Genomic DNA, 16,784 nt, shown 5'->3' with positions numbered 1-16,784 from the left:
CTTGGAGGTGGGGGCAGGTGCCCAGACTGTGACTGTAAATACATGGGCAGCCCGGCCAGCATAGCTCAGTGGTTGAATGTCCACCTGTGAACCTGGAGGTCACAGTTCGATTCCAGGTCGGCACTTGCCTGGGTGCGGGCTTGATCCCCAGTAGGGGGCGTGCAGGAGGCAGGAAGGGAGAGGGAGAGATGGAAACACCAATGATGAGAATCATTGATCCACTGCCTCCTGCACGCACACCCACTGGGGATCGAACCCGCACCCCAGGCATGTGCCCTGACCCGAAATCGAACCGTGACCTCCAGGTTCACAGGTCGACGTTCAACCACTGAGCCACCGCGGCCAGGCAAAAAAAATATATTTTAAATAAACACACGGGCAGGTAAAAAAAGCAGTTTCAAAACGGGGGTCACAGGGGAGTCAGCTCTTTATTTGCCGAATAAAGATGTTTTACCACATTTCCCTCCTGTCTTGCCCTCATTTCGTAGTGACCTCTGATGAGAGTGGGCGGAGAACCCCGGGCAGGCGCGCTGGCCTCCAACGGGGGGAGAGTTCCCGCTGGGCCCGGGCCAGCCGCGAGGCGGGGCCTCGGAGGCCACTGGGGCAGAGGGCAGGGGCCCCGGCCGTGCAGTCGGCCCGAGCCTTGGAGACGGGACCTCACACACCCACACTCCCAGCAGCCAAAGGGGACACAGCCCAGGGCCACAGCCCAGGGCCACTGACAGGAGAGCGGACAGACTCCGGGGGGACGCTCCAGGCGGGAGTCTCACCGCCTCAGGGAAGGAGGGGTCCTGGCGCCCGCCCGTCCGCCCGCCACAGCGCAATGGACCCTGCAGGCCTGACGCTCCGAGAAGGACACCAGGCACAGCCCGGCCGGAGTGCCCGTGGCTGAGCACTGGCCCGTGAACCAGGTCACTGGTTCGATTCCCGATGGGGCACAGCCTGGGTTGTGGGCTCATCCCCGGTAGGGGGGGCGTGCAGGAGGCAGCCTACTGATGTTTTTTTTCTCTTTTTAAAAATATGTTTCCATTGATTTTTAGAGGGGAGAAGGATAGAGAGATGAAAAATGAGGAGAGAGAAGCATCATGGATAGCCAGCCTGTCCTCAGAGGAGGCACCATGGCCAGCACTGACCACGCCCCCCAACCCTGCGGCCTGGGCGCCCAGTGGCCACTGAGGAGCCGCGGGGAGGGAGCCCCTGGGGCCCCTGGAGCCGCTGGAGCGGGTGAGGAGGTTGGGCCTGAGGCCACTTGTCCCTGCCCCGCACCTGTTTCCGTCAGATTTGCTCACAAGGAAAAAACAGGAAGGGGGGGGGGGGGGCGAGCAGCTGGGGGTGTTGTGGCTGAAGGGGGTACTTCCCACTGGGCGCGGGCCTGGGGTGGGCTTTCAGCACCGGGGTCCTGGGGGGCAGGAGGGCAGGGCTGGGACCCGCGGATGGGGGGGGTGGGGGTGGGGTGGGGGGAGACCAGGCGTCACAGAGCCATTCAGGAGCCTGCAGGGGGCCCCGCACAGCCCTCTCCCCACCCCCAGCCCTCCAGGCGCCAGACCCTCCAGGGCACTGACCCCTCTGGCCAACAAGGACTGAACCCCCGGTCCTCATCTCCCGTGGGCACTTCCGCCAGGAGCAGCCCGATCCCCTCCTCCTGCCCGGCCCGGCCCGAGGGGAGCCCTGGGCGGGGGCAGGCCTCGCTCCTGTGCAGGAGCCCACGCACAGGGAGGGTGGAGGGTGCTGGGTGCTGGGGGGACAGGGCCAGCACCATGACTGCGCCCACAGGTGGCTCCCCACTGACACTGAGGGCGGGGCGGAGCGGGGCTCAGACCAGGGGGGCCCCCTGGATCCCTCTGCTCCAGCCGCGGTGCCCCACCCACTCTGCAGGGCTGGGCCGCCCTTTCCATCAGCTGGGGCCGGAGCAGGGGGGGGGCGCCTCGGGCCCCCTGGCTCCCCACTGGCCCCTGGGCGGGCACAGGGCGTCTGGCAGACACGAGCCCACATGGTCGGGGCTCCCACAGACTCCCCGGAGCGGAGCAGCTAAGGGCGGGCCCTGGGCCAAGGAGGCCACCCCGGGGCAGCCTCGTGCTGGGCCCGAAAGGCTGGGACCCGGGCCGACCTGCAGGCCTGGGTCACAGACGCACCTGGAGCCCTCGGCTCCGCCACGGGCCTGGCTCGGACCCCCGCCCCCCGCAGAGGGCGACGCCCCCACCCCACCCCCCCGCCCCGCACCCGCCGGGCCTCCCTGCAGACGGAGCGCCTGGCGAGGACAGGCCTTGGCAAGGGTCAACCCAGGTCAGGCGCCCCCCTAAACGCCCCGCTGGGTGCCTGGGGGAGGTGGGGGGGGGTCCCTCTTGGGGGCGTTTTCTGCGCCCCGAGTTTCCCGCTGCAGAGCGAGCCTTGTCTGTCGGTGGCGGGACAGAGGAGCGGTTTCTGGGGCCTCGGGGCGCGGGTCCTGCAGCCCCAGGGGCTGGGCCGGCGCCGGGAGCGGGGGGCTGCCACACGCAGCTCGGCCCTCCCCGCCCCGGCCACCCCACCGCCCGGCGCATCCCGGCCCCGGCGGCCACGCACCCCGCGTCCCCGAACCCGACCCCGCTCCCGCCCGCTCCCGCTGGACCCCCGCGCGCCGGCCTCCGCCCAGCACCGAGGGGGCGGGGCGGGGCACCGGGGGGGGCCTACCTGCGGGCCCCGGGCGAAGGGGCGGAGGAGCACCAGGTGCGCCAGGCGCCGCAGCCGCCGCATGGTGGGCGCCCGGGCTCGGCCCCACCGCTGCCCGCGGGGCGGGTCCGCAACGGCCGCGCTCCTGCCGCCGCGCGCTCTCCCGCCGCGTTCTCGCGAGGGCGCGCTCCTCCGCGGAGACGGGGGGCGGGGGGCGCTGCTCGGGGACGCGGGGGGGAGGGGGAGGAGGGCGGGGGGCGGGGGGAGGGAGAAGGAGGGGGGCGGCGGGACGGGGGGAGGGGGAGGAGGGCGGGGGGCGGGGGAGGGGAGAAGGAGGGGGCGGCGGGACGGGGGGAGGGGGGAGGTGGAGGGCGGGGACAGGAGGGCGGGGGAGGGGGAGGGAGAAGGAGGGGGCGGCGGGGGGAGGGGGAGGGGCGGGGGAGGGGGGCGGGGGAGGGAGAAGGAGGAGGGCGGCGGGGGGAGGAGGAGGGCGGGGGGAGGGGGAGGGGCGGGGGGAGGGGGCGGGGGGCGGGGGAGGGAGAAGGACGAGGGGCGGCGGGGGCGGGGCGGGGGGAGGGGAGGGGCGGGGACAGGAGGGCGGGGGAGGGGGAGGGCGGGGGACAGGAGGGCGGGGGAGGGGGCGCGGGGGGAGGGGGAGGGGAGGGCGGGGGAGGGGATGCTCAGGGCGGGGGCACGAATGGGGACCGGAGAGGAGGGAGGGGCGCCGCAGAGGGGAGCCGGTCCGGGTGGAGGTGCCCGCACCCCCCAGCCCTGCGCCCCGAAGAGGAGGGCGCCCCGCCCGGCCCCGAGCCTCCCGCACACCCGGGGGCAGGGCCGTGGTGCGCGGGGCGTCGCCGCGCCGGCCGAGGGGGCGGTGAGCCCGGCCTCCGTCAGGGCCCTGCGGCGGGGGGTCCGGGGGTCCGGGGGGCAGGGGGCCCCGGCCCGGCGCTGTGGGGGGCAGGTCCCCGAGTGGGGCTTCCCCCGTGTCTTAGAGGACAAGTCCCCGCACCGTTCCCCGCGCAGCCGTGGGCGCTCGCACCGGAGGCGCCTGGGCAGAGCCCTGAGCAGCCCCGCCCTGCCCTGCCCGCGGCCTGGGCACCTGGCACCGACGCTGGGCGCCCAGCCCCTCACCCTGGGGGGGGGGGGGCACTGGTTCCAGAGGCGCAGCCCGAGCCCTGTCCCTCCGCGGGCGGGGGAGCCTGGGTCCTGGGTGCGATCAGCCCTGAGTCCAGCGCGTCCCCCAGGCCCGTCCCCCGCCGCCCCGCCCTGGCCTTTCCGGGCTGCTGGGCAGCGGCCCGTGCGGAGGGGGCGGCCTGTGCGCCTCGGGGGGCCCAAGTGTGCCTTCCCCTCCTCTCCTCGGCCTGGCTCCTGGCTCCCGAGCTGCGAGGTGCTCTCTGTCTCCGGATCGAGTCCACACGCCCCAGGGGATCGGGAAGGTTTTCTACAGGCCTGTGGGCTGTGGGCTGTCTCTTCCGTTTTCTCTTTATTGATCTCAGAGAAGAAGGGAGAGGGAGAGGGAGAGGGAGAGAAACATCCATGATGAGAGAGAATCATGGATCGGCTGCCTCCGCTCGCCCCTCACTGGGCTGGAGCCGCCACCCCGGGCCTGTGCCCGACGGGAACCAAGCCCGGGAATCAGCCGCCACCTTTCCCGCCCTCTCGGGGCAGGGACGATGCCCGCTGAGCCGCCCGCGGGCTCCTTCCAGATCCCTTCCCGGGGCCTCCTGGGGCACAGGGTGTTCCTTTCGGTGCCGCCCCGGCACTCATGTCCTCTGCCGTCTGCGTCCTGGTGTGTGTGTGTGTGTGTGTGTGTGTGTGTGTGACAGATCGAAGAAGTCTTGGCCTAACCCGGGGTCACGAAGGTTTTCTGACTGAGGCCCGTGAACCCCCACACTTTGAATCACTTGGACACCCCGTCCTCACCGCGGGGCGCTGTCCTCGGGTCCAAGGCCACACTGGTCCCACAGGAGAAGCCACAGGGCCTGGAAGGGGGGGGGGGGGGGAAGGGGGGGGAAGGGCCTTTCTCAGGAGGGTGGGGTGGGGGGGATCTGGAACATCCCAAAATATCTGGACAGCGTCCCTCCAGACAGCCCACCCGACAGAAAGCCCCCTCTCTGGGCAGCCACATTCGGGGACAAGCTGCCCGACTGTTCCGTGGGGACCAGGAGGAGGGGATGGGGGTGTCAGAAATATTTTTTCTTTCTTATTGGGGGGAAGGGGTGTAGATCACAGAGGTAGGAAAAGTAATTCCTAGAAGAAACGGGCTTCGGAACAAGTTCTGGAAGGCCTGGGAGCTTGGGGGTGAGGCAGCTGATGGTAATGTGCCTGGGGCGGGGGGAGGCCTGGGGCCGGAGAGGGGGAATGTGGGAGAGCGGCTACGGTGTTTGGACAGGTTCAAGCCTCGGCCTGATGAGAGAGCACAGTCCTCTCATGGCCACGTGCAGGTCCCAGCGTGGCGGGCAGGGCCCCTCCCAGCACAGTGATAGCCAACAGCTGTAGCTGTGAGCGTTGAACCTGTGGTCCGAACACGTGGCCCCGCGTGCCTGAGTGATGTGGGGCTTGATAGAGTTCAGGTGCATGTAACTGAGTAGGATTGAAACCCCTGAGAATGTTGTAAACATCTTGAATACGCCCTTACTTTGCCTCGTGGCATCTGCTATAATATAAAGACACGGCTTGTGGTCCCTGGCGCTGTCTCTCCATCTGGGAGCAGCGTCCCACCGAGACCCAGCTTTCCTCTCTTGTCTGTCTTTTCTCCATCCTTCACCGCCCCCTCTCGGGGTCACTGAACCAGGCTGAGCTGGCGATGCACATCAGGCGCCCTGGGCTGAGCATGCCATGGCCGTGCTGGCTCCCCACAGGGGAAGGCCTGGGACCGGGATGGGGGGTGAGGCCTGGGGGGGAGGAGGCCTGGGGCTGGGGGGCCTGGGGCCGGGAGGTGGGGGGAGGACCAGGGGGAAGGAAAGGCCAGGGGTGGCGGGGGGAGGGGGGGGGTGCTGGAGGCCTGGTCGAGCTCAGGAGGGGAGAGTCAGAAATCAGCCAGGGCCTGTGGGCAGTGGGAGGTGAGGGTGGGCCCGATGGCTTGGCCGCCGGCCCATGACTGGGAGGCTTTTGCAACCAGAGGCACCAGGCCACCGCTTAGTCTCAGGGGCCGGGAGACGGGGCCCAGGGAGGCGGGAGGCGCGGGGTGCAGCCCACAGCCCAGAGGCACTCACCGTCCCCAGGCAGTCAGCTCGCCAGGAGCCGGGTCAGCGCCGGGCCGGGGCCCTCTCTACCCACATCTCAGGGTTCTGGGAGGACAGCCTGTGGGCAGACTGGTCCACCTCACTGCAGCCCAGGAGTCCGTGAAAATAGGACAGGTTTCATCAAGGGACCCAGACAAGGGGCTGACGCGGGAAGAAGCGGGTTTCTCCTTGGTGCAGCTGAGTGTGAGCCTCCGAAGCTGTGGGGAACGGGAAGGTCCTTCCGCCTGGCCGCCCGGGCCCTGCACACAGCTCCCTGCGCCCCACATCACCCCACACTGCGCCCCAGCAGCGCCCAGCATCAATCACCCCACACTGCACCCAGCATCACCCCACACGGCCCCAGCAGCACGCCACACTGCGCCCCAGCATCACCCCACACGGCCCCAGCATCACCCCACACTGCGCCCCAGCAGCACCCCCACACTGCGCCCCAGCATCACCCCACACTGCGCCCAGCAGCATCTCACACGGCCCCAGCAGCACGCCACACTGCACCCCAGCATCACCCCACACGGCCCCAGCCTCACCCCCACACTGCGCCCAGCATCACCCCCCACTGCGCCCAGCATCACCCCCCCACTGCGCCCCAGCCTCACCCCCCACTGCGCCCAGCATCACCCCGCACTGCGCCCAGCCTCACCCCCCACTGCGCCCCAGCCTCACCCCCCACTACGCCCAGCCTCACCCCCCCACTGCGCCCAGCATCACCCCACACTGCGCCCCAGCCTCACCCCCCCACTGCGCCCCGCCTCACCCCGCACTGCGCCCAGCCTCACCCCCCACTGCGCCCAGCATCACCCCCCACTGCGCCCCAGCATCACCCCACACTGCGCCCCCAGCATCACCCCGCACTGCGCCCCAGCATCACCCCCGCACTGCGCCCAGCATCACCCCGCACTGCGCCCCAGCCTCACCCCCCACTGCGCCCCAGCATCACCCCCGCACTGCGCCCAGCCTCACCCCCCCACTGCGCCCCAGCATCACCCCGCACTGCGCCCAGCCTCACCCCCCACTGCGCCCAGCACCCCCCGCACTGCGCCCCAGCATCACCCCACACTGCGCCCCCAGCATCACCCCCACACTGCGCCCCAGCATCACCCCGCACTGCGCCCCAGCAGCGGGGAAGCAAAGGGAGCAGGAGCAGACCTCTCCCTGGAAGGAAGGACCTGGAAACGCCAGCCTCTGCTGCTCACACCCCATTGGCCTGTGCTTAGTCACATGACCTGACTTGCTGCGAAGGAAGGCGGGAAACTAGTCCTTTCTGAGCAGCCACACGTCCAGGGAAACTCCGGGTCCCGGGACCCTCAGCCTCAGGCACACGTGTGTGCAGGAGAAATGGCGACGCAGGGCCCCAGGCAAGCGGCCCTTCCAGACACAGCCAGCCCAGCCCGCTGCCCCCACCCTGATGACCTCTAGACTGAGGTCAGAGGTCACACAGTTCCCTGCAGGCGGGTGTTCAGGGAGGCGTGGCTCAGTGGTTGAGCGTTGACCTATGAACCAGGAGGTCAGGATTCCATTGCGAAGTCAGGGCACAGGCCTGGGTTGCAGACTCGATCCCCAGTAGGGGGCGTGCAGGAGGCAGCAAATCAATGATTCTCATCATTTTTTTTTTTATTAAATTTTTATTGTTCAGATTACATTTGTTCCTCTTCCCCCCCCCCCCCCATAACTCCCCTCCTTCCAGTTCCCCGCCCCACCCTCCGCCCTCACTCCCCACCCACTGTCCTCATCCATAGGTGTACGATTTTTGTCCAGTCTCTTCCCGCATCTCCCATTCCCCTTTCCCCCCCAAGAATAGTCAGTCCATTCCCTTTCTATGTCCCTGATTCATTATAATCCCCAGTTCATTCTGTACATCAGATTATTTATTCACTTGATTCTTAGATTCACTTGTTGATAGATGCATGTTTGTTGTTCACAATTTGTATCTTTACCTTTTTCTTCTTCCTCTTCTTAAAGGATACCTTTCAGTATTTCGTATAATACTGGTTTAGTGGTGATGAACTCCTTTAGCTTTTCCTTGTCTGTGAAGCTCTTTATCTGACCTTCAATTCTGAATGATAGCTTTGCTGGATAAAGTAATCTTGGTTGTAGGTTCTTGGTATTCAGCACTTTGAATATTTCTTGCCATTCCCTTCTGGCCTGCAAAGTTTCTGTTGAGAAATCAGCTGACAGTCGTATGGGTATTCCCTTGTAGGTAATTGAGTCTCTTTCTCTTGCTGCTTTTAAGATTCTCTCTTTGTGTTTTGCTCTTGGCATTTTAATGATGATGTGTCTTGGTGTGGTCCTCTTTGGATTCCTTTTGTTTGGGGTTCTCTGCGCTTCTTGGACCTGTAAGTCCATTTCTTTCACCAGGTGGGGGAAGTTTTCTGCCATTATTTCTTGAAATAGGTTTTCAATATCTTGCTGTCTCTCATCTTCTGGCACCCCTATTATTCTGATGTTGGTACGCTTGAAACTGTCCCAGAGGCTCCTTACACTATCTTCACACTTTCGGATTCTTTTTTCATTTTGCTTTTCCAGTTGGGTGTTTTTTTGTCAAATCTTTGGTTTGATTCTTGTGCTCCTCTGGTCTGCTATTGGGTATAATATTCTTTATTTCAGTCCGTGTATGCTTACTTTCTAATTTCTTTATCGTAGCATCGAGGGTCTCATTAGTTTTCGTGAGGCTCTGCTCAAGTTTATAGCAAGCCCTCAAAATTGCGATTCTTAGCTCCATATCCTCCATTTCTGTCATGTTTTTTTGTCTCCGCATTTTTTATGCTTTCTTGGTGCACCCCCTTGTGGTCTCTGTGCGCAGTCTTGTTCTAGCCAAGCCTTAATTGTTGTAGTTAACACTAGAGGGATTTGACCACCAGGCCGACTGGCTGTAGGAATCAGCTGTGTGGAAAACTTCAGTCCTCTGGGGAGGCGCTAGTCCAGCCTTTGCCTGAGGCGATCGGCAAATGGCTGTGCGCAGGGTTTGGGCAGGGCGGGCTCAACAGGGCGGGGGGAGGGAGCCGCTATGGCTGCTCTCAGTCCGTCTCCAGGGGCTCTGCCTCTCTGTCCCCACAACCGCTGCAAACCTCGGAGGGGCCGTAGCCAGACAGTCCCGCTTCTCCCGTTTGAGTCTGGGTCCCTAGAGACTCGCCCGGATCTGTAGCCCAGAGTCTGAGACTCCCTCCTGAGTGAAAACGACAACCGCGCCCTCAGCCACCAGCCCGCTTTGCGCGCACCGCCGCACCACTGTACCTCTAAATTTTCCACACTGCGCCTCCTCTGGGCCTCGTAATGCTGTTGTTTTTCCTTCTAGTTGAAGAATCTCTCCTCAGCCAGCCTTCCTGTGGTTCTGGGTGATGTCCGTTCCGTCTTTTAGTTGTATTTTTGAAGTGGTTGTTCGAGGCAGCACACTCCGGTGTTTACCTATGCCGCCATCTTGGTTTCTCTCCAATGATTCTCATCATTGATGTTTCTATCTCCCTCTCCCTTCCTCTCTCTGAAATCAATAAAAAATTTGTTTTGTTTAAAAAAAGGGGGGTGGGGAGAAAAGAATGGGGAACCCACCTGTGGTGGGGATGCCTTCAGGCCCAGGCCAGGCCTGGGAGGGTGATATTTGCATTTCGACCCAAAGGATGGGGGGGATGGGCGGAGGGAGGCACGCAGCTCCAGGCAGAGGGACGGAGTGTGCAGAGGCCACAGACTGGGGCCCACGTGGACCCTGTGTTTTGTACAATGAATGTTGGGGTGTGCAGGTCGTCACCCCGAGGTCTGGATGAGCCGAAATAGGACGTGAGCCATTGTTCCGGTGTGTGTGTCCCCAGGGCCTACCCACAAAGGCCGCGTGTTGTACGCTTCCCCGTGTTGTACGCTTCCCCGTGTTGTCCGCCTCCCCGTGTTGTACGCCTCCCCGTGTTGTACTCCCCGTGTTGTCCGCCTCCCCGTGTTGTACGCCTCCCCGTGTTGTATGCCTCCCCGTGTTGTACTCCCCATGTTGTCCGCCTCCCCGTGTTGTCCGCCTCCCCGTGTTGTACGCTTCCCCGTGTTGTATGCTTCCCCGTGTTGAATGCCTCCCCGTGTTGTACGCTTCCCTGTGTTGTACGCCTCCCCGTGTTGTACGCCTCCCCGTGTTGTACGCTTCCCTGTGTTGTACGCCTCCCCGTGTTGTACGCTTCCCCGTGTTGTCCGCCTCCCCGTGTTGTACGCCTCCCCGTGTTGTACTCCCCGTGTTGTCCGCCTCCCCGTGTTGTACGCCTCCCCGTGTTGTATGCCTCCCCGTGTTGTACTCCCCATGTTGTCCGCCTCCCCGTGTTGTCCGCCTCCCCGTGTTGTACGCTTCCCCGTGTTGTATGCTTCCCCGTGTTGAATGCCTCCCCGTGTTGTACGCTTCCCTGTGTTGTACGCCTCCCCGTGTTGTACGCCTCCCCGTGTTGTACGCCTTCCCGTGTTGTACGCTTCCCCGTGTTGTATGTTTCCCCCTGTTGTACCTTCCCCGTGTTGTACCTTCCCCGTGTTGTACGCCTCCCCGTGTTGTACCTTCCCCGTGTTGTACGCCTCCCCGTGTTGTACGCCTCCGCGTGTTGTACGCTTCCCTGTGTTGTACCTTCCCCGTGTTGTACGCCTCCCCGTGTTGTACCTTCCCCGTGTTGTACGCCGCCCCGTGTTGTATGCCTCCCCGTGTTGTACGCTTCCCCGTGTTGTATGCTTTCCCGGATTTAAAACATTCAGAAGAGAAAACTACACACACACAATCAGGTGAGAGGTTGCCGGGGGCTGGGGAGGTGGGGGGTGTTTGCAGGGTTTGGGGGTTCCTTTGGGGCGAGGCACGTGTTCTGAACGACATGGGTTAATTGTATGTTCTATGAGACAAACAGCGATCAGATGGACGAGAATAAAGGAACGTCTCCTGTACCCTCGCCACCCCCGCTGATGCCCTCACTCGTGTCCAGCATTGCTATTATCCGTGAACACACGGTCACACACAGCCTGCAGCACACGCGTGAGGACCTGTGTGTCATGTATGTACATGGGGTCACTTTTCTTTGATCGTGTTTCTCAGTAGAACTGGAGTCCTCAGCCCGAGTCCTGGGGGCCCACAGCTCTGAGCGGAGTTTTAAACGCTGGGCTCTGGCCTTGCTGACGTAGAGAAATTGCCTAACGGTCTAACCGTCACCACGGCAACGAGCTGCCCTTCAGCTCAGAAAGACTTGTCCCTCCTCCCCCCCCCCCCCCCACACCTTGGGCTCTTGGGGGGCATCTCTGGGGCGGACCCCGGGTCTGAGGGGTATGTTTGCCCTTTAGCAGGGCCCAGGTCCGGGGCCCGAGTGGGGGCCGCACAGCTTCTGCTGCCCAAAGGGCCTGGTCATGGAACCGGTCACCGCCCGGCGGCCCCGGGAGCTGGCACACGTCTGTCCCCACACAGGCTGCCGGGGCCCATTCCTTAGTCACGAACCCGGACAGCGTCCTACAGGAGACCCTGCCCAGGCGCGGCTTCGAGCTGCTCTCCAGTGGCCCCTGCACAGAGCCCAGCCTGGGGGTAGTTGAGGGAGACGCGGCCTCCCCTGGGCTGGGGGTTTGGGGGACGCGGGTGCAGGCAGACCCCCCCTCTCGCCCCTGCAATAGCACTGACCCAGAGGAGTCTGGGGCAGAGCCCGGGGAGGGAGCCCCTGCCCGCCTCCCGGCACGGCCTCTGTGAGGCCTCCTCCTCAGGGACCCCCAGCCCCATCCTTTCAGTCCCAGAATGCACCTGTGCTCTCTGCCTGGGAGCCTTAGCCAAGGCTGCCCTCTGTCGGGACTCCCACCCGCCACCTCCCAGCTCTAACGGCCCCCTCAGAGGCCTCTGACCTGAAGGCTCACTCGAGCCCCCTCCAGGCTGGGCTTCCGCCTTGGACTAGGACCCCCCCCCCGCCGCCTCCCCGTCAGTGTCGGGGTCTCCGCTGGACCCCAAGCCCCTGCAGCCACGGCCCAGAGAGTCCGCCTCTGCCTGGGCCCAACTGCTGCTGGAGTCCTCACCCAGCACGGGGCGAACTCAGGCACACACCCACACCCACACACACACACATGCACACACACATGCACACACATGCGCGCGCACACACATGCACGCACACACCCACCCACCCACACACACACACATGCACCCACACCCCCCACACACACACCCCACACACACACACCTACACACACACACATGCACCCACACCCACCCCCACACACACATACACCCACACACACACACATGCACACACACCCACACCCACACACATACTCACATGGATTCACACACACACACACACAGAGACTCACACACATGGATTCATACACACAGACTCACACACATGAATTCACACACACAGACACTCACACATGCACACACACAGACTCATACACATGGATTCACACACACACAGACACACACACACAGACTCACACACACACAGACTCACACACATGAATTCACACACACACAGACTCACACACATGGATTCACACACACACACAGACTCACACACATGGATTCACACACACAGACACACATGGATTCACACACACACACACAGACTCACACACATGGATTCACACACACAGACACACATGGATTCACACACACACACACACACACACACACACACAGACTCACACGGCCGGGCCAGGCCAATGCTGCTGACGAACGCACCTGTGACCCCGCAGATGCTCACTGTGCAGGCCCAGGCACAGGGTCGGGTTAGGGTCTGTCACAGAAGAAGTTCCCGCCGGACCAGCGGGGGTCAGGATGGGGCTGGAAGAAGGGAGGGATGCGGAGGGGGGGGGGGGGGGGGAGGGGGTTGGGGGCGGAGGCGGGAGAGAGGACACAGGACAGGGAGGGCTGCCCTTCCCCTGAGTGCTGCCTGTGCACCAGGCTGGCGGCTGGCGTGGGGCTGGCACTCCCGGGCACCGGCGGGCGAGGGGTGGCATTCCCTGTGGCCGGAGGCAGAGGCCTGAGCCAGACGGACAGGTCCGGTCCTGGCCCGTCACTGGGCGAGCGGCTGAGGCGCTGCCGGCCCTCTGAGACCCAGGTGGTCTGAGGGGCGTGGGGCAGCCCCGCACTCGGGGCTCCAATGGTTGGCGTTACCCTAGGAAGCCCCGCACTGACCCACCCCCGTGTCCCCCTCCGAGGCCTGACTGTCCCGCGGGCTGTGAGGTGGCCAGGCCCCTGGACGCTCCCCTCCTGGCCCAGAGGCGGCTGGAATGTCCGGTGAGCTCCCCCGACGCTCCGGGCCCTGGACAGGCCAGCCCTGAGGAGGGTGGAACCTGGGGTCATTCATTCATTCATTCATTCGTTCATTCATTCATTCATTCATTCGTTCATTCGTTCATTCAGCATTTCCTGAGAACGTCACGGGGACTCTGGAGCTGGGGGTGGGAAGGAGAGTAACGAAACCTGAGCCCTGAACACCGAGGTCACCGCGCAGCAGACACACCCTCCGGGGTTCCCTGCGATGCAGCCATGAGAACGGCGTGGTCCTGGGGACCGGGCAGCGGGCAGGTCGTGTCCAGAGAGACCTTAGGCTGGGCCTCGGGCAGCAGGCTTCCTCCTGGTCAGAACACCTCCCCCGCTCTGCCCCCCCCCCCCCCCTGCCCAGGGAGCAGCTGGAGAGGCGGGAGGGAGGGCTGGCTGCGCCCCCACGCGCTGGCGTGGCCTCACTCACTCTGGAAGACTCCGAGACGCGTGAGGAAGAACGGTGTCACAGGGCTAGTTTGTGACAGGGACGCTGAGCACGGGGTGCGTGGGAGTGGATTGTGGGTGTGTGGGGCGTCTCAGGGACGTCACCCAGCCCTGCTGTCACGCCTGCATGCCCCGACTGCTGCTCTCAGAAGGCAGGTCCCCCCGGGGCGCAGCGCGAGGGCCGGGCGCACAGAGGACCCCGCGGTCTCGCTGGGCTGGAGGCAGGGCCTGCGGGCTTCTGTGCTTGGTCCTGCGGGCAGCACCCATGGGGCTTCCCCCTCGCGGTGCTGTGGGAACAGCCTCCAGGCCCGGCCTGGCTCAGTGGGTGAGTGTGGACTATGAACCAGGAGGTCAAGGTTCGATTCCCCGTCAGGGCACAGGCCCGGGTTGTGGCCTGGATCCCCAGTGGGGGGCGTGCAGGAGGCAGCGATCCATGATTGCCTCTCGTCACTGATGTTTCTCTCTCTATCCTCCTCCCTTCCTCTCTGACATCTATAAAAATATATTTTAAAAAAGCCCTTGCCCTAACCGGTGTCGCTCAGTGGATAGAGTGTCGGCCTGCGGACTCAAGGGTCCCGGGTTCGATTCCGGTCAAGGGCATTTACCTTGGTTGCGGGCACATCCCCAGTAGGGAGTGTGCAGGAGGCAGCTGATCGATGTTTCTAACTCTCTATCCCTCTCCCTTCCTCTCTGTAAAAAATCAATAAAATATATTAAAAATATTTATATATTAAAAAAAGACCCACACAGCCTCCAGGTGCCACGGCGTGGAGCCTGGGGGGCCTGAGACCTGTTGGCTGGGCTCCCGGCTCCCGGCCCGGAGGGGACAGGGAGGGGCATCTGAAGCTCAAATGGGACGGAGAGAAGGAGAAAAGGGCCACTTCCACCCGCAGTGGCCCGGCAGAGCCTCGGGTGCCTGCACCCAGGCCTCCAGGCGGACGGCCGGGGGCACCGAGCCGGGCCCTGCCCTCAGGCCAGGGGGCAGGGCGCTCACTGAGGGCAGCCGGCCTGGGCGGGGGGAGGCCGGTGAATCACCAGGTGGTTGCTTCTCCTCCCCCTACACCCCAGACCCCCTCCCAACCCCACGGGGGAGGGGGGAGGTCAGGGAACCGGGACCCCCCTCCCCCCATCCTCCTCCATCGCCCGCTGCTCCCTCCCTCCTGGACTGTCCACTAGAGGGCAGTGCCGCCCAGCCCGGTGGGGTGATAGTGGCGAGAACCTGGGTGAGCACAGGGCTCGGGCCCTAGTCAGGGGGTAGGGTGGGGGGGAGGGGGGCAGACCTAAACCAAGGGGTTCACCCTCCACAGCGGACACCTGACGACGGACATTTCTGAGGACAAGTTCCCCCCAGCTGCTCGGGCGTATTTGTGCTGAACGTGCTCCCTGGGCCGGGCACCCCCGCTGCGGCCTGCGCTGTGTTTGCTGGGTGGGGGGCCCCTCCTCGGGGCCAGCGTGAGCCGGCGGGGCCCCCTCTGGGTGCGGCGGAAGCTCCAGCGCGTTCCACGCTCGTTAGCTCAGTGACTAATTCGCCGGACGGGTCCCCGGGAGGCCGCACCTGCCCGCTGAGTCAGGTGAGCGCTGACGGTGGTACCTGCCGGCCCTCGCCCACGCCCGGTGACGTGGGACTCATCTGTCCAGACCTCCGCGGTGCAGGGTGCGGTGAAGGTCAAAGGCCAGAGGGCCGGGTCTGCGCTCCCCGGGGGGGCAGGGGGCAGGTGCGGTCCGCGTGGCTGGCACCGTGCCCGGTGGTCCCCGGCTCCCCTCGCTCCCAGCGGCTCCCCCTCGGCCCCCGCACCGCTCGGAGGAGGCTCCCCGTCTTCTTCACGTTGTGGACGGACAGGCAGGTTGTGTGGGAAGCGGCCTCGCAGGGTGATGCTCACACATTCCTGGGGGCCAGCTCACAGGGCGCCACGCCCGGGCCCGCCGCCTCTGTACTGAGCCACCTCTGGCCTTGTTCCGTCCGGGGCACTGCGGTGAGGATGCCGGAAACGACACCCGTGAGGGGTGTCACCCCGAGCCGACCGAGCACAGCTTCTTGTTCGCTGCCCTGCAATCCGACCACCTCCATGTCGTCTTCCTTCTGGCCCTTCCTTTTAAAAAATGTTTATTGATTTCAGAGAGGAAGGGAGAGAGAGAAAGTTAATGAGGAGGCCTGTACTTGTTCTTCAATAAATCTCCACCTTTGCTATAAAGAAAAAGAAAAAGAAACATCAGTGACGCGAGGGAATCATGGATCGGCTCCCTCCTGCACGCCCCACACTGGGGATCGAGCCCACAGCCCGGGAATCGAACCGTGACCTCCTGGTTCATAGGTTGATGCTCAACCACTGAGCCACACTGGCCGGACCAAAGTAAACTCTCATTAGAATTCTCTTCAGGTTTGGATGTGTCTTACGTCGCCACGTGGCTTGCAGCAGGAGGGGAGACCCCGGGAGGGCCTGTGTGGGTCCCCCGGGCCCCCCCAGGAGTGTGGCTCTGGAACTGAGGACACCCACTGCCAAGGAAACCCTGGGAAGTGACCACGGTGAGGGCCTGGCCTCCCCGAGTCCCTTTCTCCCACGTGGCCAGGAGCCGGCTGCCCAGAGGGGGGCTCGCGGCCAGAGCTGGGCAGGATCCAGGCCCGGTCCCTGCAGAGCCCAGCGCCCGGCCTCCCACCTTCTGCCTCATCTCACCAAGAGGGGACATTGCTCCCTAGATTGGGGCGTCTGGGTCCCCAGACTGGTTTGCCGGGTGTGACACCATGGGCAGTGTCCAGAGAAAGGACGTCCTGCCCGGCCACAGTCCTGGTGGGGACAGCAGGCGGCTTGGAGCTCTCCAGGGCAGCGAGTGAATTGGGGGGGGGGGGGGGAGGAGGCTGGTCAGCCCGGAGCCCGCCTCCTCACCCCAGGGTCAGAGGCAGGTTACGGCCTTCAGAGTGGAGAGGACACCCCAGCCCGGCCCCTTCCCTGCCAGTGGTGCAGGGCAGGACATCAGGGCGCGGGCACCTCTGAGGCTCCTTGGCCCAGAGAGGCTGCCCCTCGGCCAGCAGCCCACACCAGGGGCGGTGGGGCAGGCAGAGGCCCGGCAGCGCCTGGGGCTGGCCGGGGCGCCCTGGGGCAGCTGACTGGTCCGGACGCCAACTGGACCAGGGGTGAGGTGGCCAAGGGCAGCCAGCCTAGGGCAGAGCTGCTGACGGCTGGCATCGCACACACAGCCTGTCCCTTTCACCTCGC

The sequence above is a fragment of the Myotis yumanensis genome, unplaced genomic scaffold, assembly GCF_028538775.1.
Source record: "Myotis yumanensis isolate MYYU_CA2020_CCGP unplaced genomic scaffold, mMyoYum1.0.hap1 SCAF_12, whole genome shotgun sequence".
Lineage (NCBI taxonomy): Eukaryota > Metazoa > Chordata > Mammalia > Chiroptera > Vespertilionidae > Myotis > Myotis yumanensis.
The sequence above is the reverse complement of the archived record's forward strand: the minus strand, read 5'-3'. Positions refer to the sequence as shown.